This window comes from Elephantulus edwardii, unplaced genomic scaffold, assembly GCF_000299155.1.
Source record: "Elephantulus edwardii isolate Elephantulus edwardi_28Jun2011 unplaced genomic scaffold, EleEdw1.0 scaffold00289, whole genome shotgun sequence".
Lineage (NCBI taxonomy): Eukaryota > Metazoa > Chordata > Mammalia > Macroscelidea > Macroscelididae > Elephantulus > Elephantulus edwardii.
In genome coordinates this window covers 2,470,381-2,477,517 of record NW_006400039.1, presented here as the reverse complement: position 1 = coordinate 2,477,517, position 7,137 = coordinate 2,470,381, and the positions used below count along the sequence as shown (strand labels likewise).

The following is a 7,137-nucleotide window of genomic DNA, read 5'->3' as shown; positions in this document are numbered from 1 at the left end:
GAGCAGAGAGAGTCGGAGACGCTATCCGCTTCCATCCATCGCGCAGACCTTGCTTGAGTCACCGCCACCATGGATGCTCTGTGGATGATTGGGAGGATCTGGTGTACCAGGTGAAGCTGCCTGAGCAGGCTGAGCGATATGACGAAATGGTGGAATCAGTGAAGAAAATAGCAGGGATGGATATGGAATTGACAGCTGAAGAAAGAAACCTCCTATCAGTTGCATATAAAAATGTGACTGGAGCTAGAAGAGCCTCCTGGAGAATAATCAGCAGCATTGAACAGAAAGAAGAAAACAAGGGAGGAGGAGACAAACTAAAAATGATTCGGAAATATTGGCAAATGGTCGAGACTGAGCGAAAGTTAATCTGTTGTGACATTCTGAATGTACTGGACAAACACCTTATTCCAGCAGCTAACAATGGTGAGTCCAAGGTTTTCTATTATAAAATGAAAGGCGACTACCACAGGTATCTGGCTGAATTTGCCACAGAGAATGACAGGAAGGAGGCTGCTGAGAACAGCCTAGTGGCTTATAAAGCTGCTAGTGATACCGCAATGACAGAACTTCCACCAATGCATCCAATCCGCTTAGGTCTTGCTCTCAACTTTTCCGTATTCTACTATGAAATTCTTCATACCCCTGACCCTGAAGGTTGGCAAAGGCAGCTTTCGATGATGCAATTGCAGAACTGGATACTCTGAGTGAAGAAAGTTACAAGGACTCTACATTTATCATGCAGCTGTTACGTGATAATCTGACACTATGGACTTCAGACATGCAGGGTGATGGTGAAGTACAGAATAAAGAAGCACTGCAGGATGTGGAAGATGAAAATCAGTGAGACATAAAAAGCCAAGAAATCATCTCTGACTACCCCACTCTTCCCCTTCCTACCCCTTGGAAAGTCCCCCATTGTCACTGAGAACCACCAAATCTGACTCTTACATTTGGCCTCAGAATTTAGGTTCCTGCCCTGTTGGTTTTGTTTTGGTTTGTGGTGGTTTTTAAAGAAAAAAAAAACCAGTTTCAAAAGTTCTTAAAGGCAAGAGTGAATTTCTGTGGATTTTACTGGTCCCAGCTTTTAGGTTCTTTTAAGACAGTAACAGGACTGTACAGAAGCTTTTTCAGCATTACTGTCCCAGTATGTACCCAGTCTGTGGCAAGATCACCATTAGAAATAGGTATTGTATTTGAAAGCCATTAGACTTCTAGGTGATGCAAGCATCTAAGAGAGGTTAATCACAGTTCTAGAGGCAAATGTGGTAACATTTTTTGTTTTGTTTTTCTAATTGTTTAAATTGCATTTTCTACCAATGTTTAAAATTAATTGGATGTTAGCTTGAGATGGTTATAGGCTGTTTGAAGAGTTTATTTTAATGGATTTGCTGTTAAAAAAGTGTTTCACACTCTCCTGAGATGTTGCTGAAAAGCATGGTGCTGGTAACAGTTCAACAACCCGTGGCTGCTCATTCTTGCCTACTTTTACTCTCCCTCTGAAGCAGGTTAGCATTGAAGGTGGTATGGAAAAGCCTGCATGCGTGTTCAATTTGTTTCTTCGCCTTTCCTCTCCCTCTGGGCACCCTCATCCCCACCCCCTCCTTCCCTTCTTCGCTCGCTCAACCTCTTTCTTTCAGTATGTGTAACTTGAAGCTAATTTGTACTACTGAATATCTGACTGGAGCCACAGATACAGAATCCGTATTGTTCTTACTGAAACGCAGCATGGAATTAACATTAAACTTAAACAAACCTAAATTAAAAATAATAAAAAAAATTGGCTCGAGCATGTCAGAAGTCACAGAAATGTCACATGTGATGGTATGCTTCTGATCTGTTATTCACAGGGTTGCTCCAAGTTATATACAGTCAAGTTAATGACACACGACAACAACCTGACCTATAACTCCACGCTTATCATGTGGATTTGACCTCCAGAGAAAAATACAGTAATAACCACAGGCTCAGATCAATTTAAGGTGCAGGTTGATTCCTGTAAGTGTGACTACTGGCCACAACATAGCTATGCAGTAGCTGGTGGAAGCCCAGAGCCAATCCTGTAGTTTTAAATCATATGTATATTATCTTCCAGATATATATATCTCAGTTTTTGTATCAACGATGCAGTGGAAAGAACGGATTCTTTGTCTCATTCCAAAATTGTTTTAGTCTTTGTTATGCTTCTGTCTTAGTAAAAGAGGCTCATGGAGCTGTCACCCAATGAAGAATATTCATTTGCTGATGAGGCAAAATTCAAAATGAAGAGAAACATCTGTAAGCATCCATTAAAAACTGGAATGTAGAATATACAAAGTATGAATCTATCACCAAAGAAGACATTCTGATGGCCAACAAGCACATGAAGAAATGTCCAAAATCCCTAGCTCTAAGAGAGATGTAAATCAAGACAACTATGAGATATCATCTCACCCCAGTCAGAATAGCAAAATTTAACAGGATAGCAAGCAACAAAGGCTGGTAAGGTTGTGGAGAAACTGGAACCCTTATTCACTGTTGGTAGAAGTGTAAAATGGTGCAACCCCTGTGGAAAATGGTGTGGCACCTTCTCAAAAAGTTGCAAATAGAGATACTATTTGACCCAGGAATTCCACTACTGGGAATATACCCTAAAGAGACCATAACCGACATCCAAGCAGATATATGCACACCCATGTTTATCGTGGCTTTGTTCACAATAGCAAGGAGTTGGAAAGAACCTAAGTGCCCATCAACAAACGAATGGGTAGAGAAGCTGTGGTATATTTACACAATGGAATACTATGCTGCACTGAAAAACAAGGAACTCATGCAATATTATTCAAAATGGGTGACCCTGGAGGACATTATGCTGAGTGAAGTGTCTCAGGCACAAAAGGACAAATATTGCATGGTGCCTCTGTTGTAGAATGGGCCTGTCCTTGGGGTTGGGGAGAGACTGAGTAAGATGGGTTCAATAATGTATACTGCACTGAAACAGATGAGGGAGAAAACAATTTAAAAGCGATATATGATAGGGTATTATGGTTATCACAAGAGTCCAGAATTAAGGTTGCATAGTGGAGTATACTCAGGGCGGTGGGGGGGTGGGTGCAGGGGGGATTGTATACCAATGAAAGAATTTTTTCTTTTACTTTTCAAAGAGAGGAATGAACTGGGGGGGGGGCGGTAGGGGCAGGGAGAAAAGTGCAACAATGAATGAATGGAAATCCAAAAATCTCTGTAAATGTTGACTAAAATTTTAAAAAAAGAATGAGTCTAAGAACAACAGAAATGATCAACTATGAAATGAAATGCATAAAGAACTCAAGAATAGATTTGATGAAGTTAACTCTAATGACTGTAGACCAGATAAGCTGTGGGATGACATCAAGGACACATGTATGAAGAAAGCTAACGGTCACATAAAAAAGGCAGGGAGGAAAGAAAAGAACAAAATAGATGTCAGAAAAGACTCTGAAATTTGCACCAGCAAGTAGAAGGTAAAACAAAGAGAAGAAATGCTCAAGTAAGAAAGCTGAACAGAAGATTTCAAAGAGCTGCTCAAGAAGACAAAAGGAAGTATTACAACAAAAGGTGCCAAGAGCTGGAATTAGAAAGCCAAAAGGGAAGAACAAGCACATTTCTCAAGCTGACATAACTGAATTACAAATTCAAGCCTTGTGATACAATACTGAAGGGCTCACAGACAAAATCTTGAATGTTGAAGGAGCCATCAAAAGAAGATGGAAAAAAGCTCACTCTGGCAGCAACTATACCAAAATTGGAATGATACAGAGAAGATTAGTATGGCCCCTACTTAAGGATGACATGCAAACTGGTAAAGTGTTTCATATTTTTTTAAAAAGACGGAAGAAATGCAGTCACTGTACTACTAAATGGAATTGGCTAGCACAGAAACATTTTAGGAAGCAGAATAAGATCAAGAATCACTGATACTGAAGGAAGCAGTTCAAGCTGCTCAGGAGTCATTAGGACTGAATGGAATACCAATTGAGGTGTTTGAGGAAACAACTGTAGCCCTAGATATGCACACACTCTTACGCCAAAAATTCTGGAAGACATCGAGCTGGCCGACTAACTGGGAAAAAAATCACATTTGTTCCCATTCTTAAAAAAAAAAGATCCAACAGAGTGTGGAAATAATCAAACAATTTCATTAATACCACATGCAAGTAAAATCTTGCTGAAGATTATTTTAAAAATAGCTAGAAAAATATTCTAGACAGGGAACTGTCAGAAATTCAAGCAGAACCTAGAATAGGATGTGGAAGGAAGGATATCACTGCTGATAATAGCAGAGAATACCAGAAAAATGTGTATTTGTGCTTTATTGACTATGCAAAGGAATCCCACTGTGTAGATAACAAGTCATATTTAGCACTGAAAAGAATGGGAATCCCAGAACATTTACTAGTACTCATGCAAAGCATCTACACAGACCAAGAAGCAACTGAACAGAACAAGGGAATATAGCATACTTTAGAATCAGGAAAGGTAAATAATGCATAACTCTGCTGTTATAAAATAGGACAGACAATGGGGGAGTTGGAGAGGGAAAAAGGAAAGAGAGGATAGGTAAGGAACACTCTATTAGAATAGAAGATCTCTTCAAAAGGAGTGTGTGATTACACATTATATGTATGAGAACAATCTGCAACAAGGGGTGCACTGCAGAATGGACTTGGGGAATGAAGGGGGAGAAATGTGCAACAATGAATAAATAAAATCAAATCAGAAAAGGTCTGCACCAGGGTTGTATCCCTTCTCCATACTTATGCAATCTGTATGCTAAGCAAATCATTCAAGAAGCTGAACTATATGAAGAATGTGGTATCAGAAATGGAGGAAGACTTATCAACAACCTGTATTATGCAGATGACACAACCTAGCTTGCAGAAACTAAAGAAAATTTCAAGCACTTACTAAAGATCAAAGACATAACCTTCAATGTGGATTACAGTACAAAATCTAGAAAACAAAAATCCTCGCCAGTAGGCCAACAGGCAACATCATTATGTTGTTGTTGCTATCTGCCATTGAGTGATCCTATGTACATTAGCTCTGAACTATGCCCTATCCTGAGCCAATCTCAGCATGTCCAAAAGACCTCATCCCATTTCTCCAGTCACTAAGTCAATCTATTTCATCCAGGGTCCCTCCACCCTTCCAAGTGTGATGTCCCTCTCCAAGGATTGGTCCCTCCTCGCCACATGCCCTAAATATGTCAGCTGGAACTTCAAAATCTTCTCCTTCAGGGAACAGCTTGGTTTCACTCTCTCCAGGATAGACCTGTTTGTCTCCTGGCTGTCCATGGTATGTTCAACACTCATCTCCAACAAAACAACTCAAAGACATCAATCCTTCTATCATTCTTACTGTCCAGTTCTCTGATGCATAGCATGTAAGTGCGAAGACCATAGCCTGGACAAGGTGCACCTTAGTCTCCAGACTGATACCACTGCTCTTCAGTACTCCAGAAAGGTAGGTGACAGCAGACTTTCCCAATGCAAAAAGCTGAAGTTATTAACAATCTCTATCTCTTCTCTATCATGAAGCTGCCACTAGGCCCAGTGGTCAGAATCTCTGCCTTCTTGAGGCTGAGCTTTAATCAATATTGAACACTATAGTCCTTCACCTTCTGCAGCAAATGCCTCAGGTTCTCCTCAGTTTCAGCAAACAAGATTATGTCGTCTGCATAATGCAGGTGGTTGATGAGTCTTCTTCCTCCAATCCTGATGCCACATTCCTCCTCATAAAGTCCAGCCTCCTGAATTATCTTTTCTGGATATAGATTGGAAAGGTATGAAAACAGGATGCATCCCTGATGCACTGTAATACTATGCTGTGAGTGTCAGGATAATATCTATAGGCATACAAGGAAGTCTTGTTAATACCACTATCATTCAAATATATGCACCAACAACCTGAGCCAAAGAGTAGAAAATAGATGACTTCTACCAACTTTTACAGCTGGAAACTGATCAAACATGCAACCAAGATACTTTGATAATAATGCATGACTGGAATGCAAAAGTTGGGAAGAGGGAAGAAGGATCAGTAGTTGGAAAGCATGGGTATAGTGAAAGATGCAAGAGACAGAATGACAGAATTCTGTACAATCAATGATCTATTCATTGCAAACACCTTTTATAAGAAACATAAATGGCGAATATACACATGGACTTCCCCTGGTCGACACAGGAATCAAGCTGACCATCAAGATGTTGTTGTTGTTGTTGTTGTTGTTGTTGTTATGTGCTGTCGAGTCGTTTGAGACTCATAGCGACCCTATGTACAACAGCCCTAAACCCTGCTCTATCCTGTGCCAACTGCATTGCCTCTGACACACCCATCCCGATTACCCTATGACCATCAAGATAGATGGAGAAAATACTGAGGTTGTCAACAATTTCATTTTCGTAGAATCCACATCCATAATCAAAAGACAAGGACCAAGTTCTCTGCTTGCAGCATCGTAGGAGGAAAGGGGTGCAAGCTGCAAGGACCAGTCATGGTAGGACAGACCTTTAGGAAGTTCCTTTCTCTCTGAGTACTGGTGGCAAGGAGTACAGCTGAAACTACAGGCAAAGGCAGCATTATGAATAATCTCAAGGAAAAAGTTTTGAAAGCAACATAAGAAGCTGTTGGATCCAGATCTAAAGGAAAGGATGTAAAAGATTCAACCAGTTAGTTTGAAAGCTGGAGACAAAGTTATTCTCCCAAAATATGGAAGCACTAAAGTAGTTACAGACAAGAATTACTTCTTCCTTAGAGATGAGAAGTATGTAGACTGAAATCACTACTGAAATGGTATCATGTGAAGCTGCCCATTCCACTGAAGTTCTGAAATCTTTCATCATGTAAATAATCTCTATGTGTCTTTTTTGTAATGATATCCTTGGAAAAAATTATATCCTTGGCATACCAACTGACATATTTCAACAAACAGACACTGGCCTGGATGTGCTCACTAAGTTGTGCCAAGAAATCTGGAGGACAGCCAGCTGGCAGACTGACTGGAAAAGATCGGTATTTGTTCCCATTCCAAAGAAAGGTGACCCAACAGAGTGCGGAAATCATCAAACAAGATCATTAATATCACATGAAAGCAAGATTCTGCCGAAAATTATCCAAAAA

The 7,137-nt window shown here is 40.2% G+C and overlaps 1 pseudogene; it reads left to right on the top strand.

The window, feature by feature from the left end:
- The first annotated feature begins 86 nt into the window (after positions 1-86).
- Positions 87-844, top strand: LOC102874159 (annotated as a pseudogene).
- Positions 845-7,137: the final 6,293 nt, after the last annotated feature.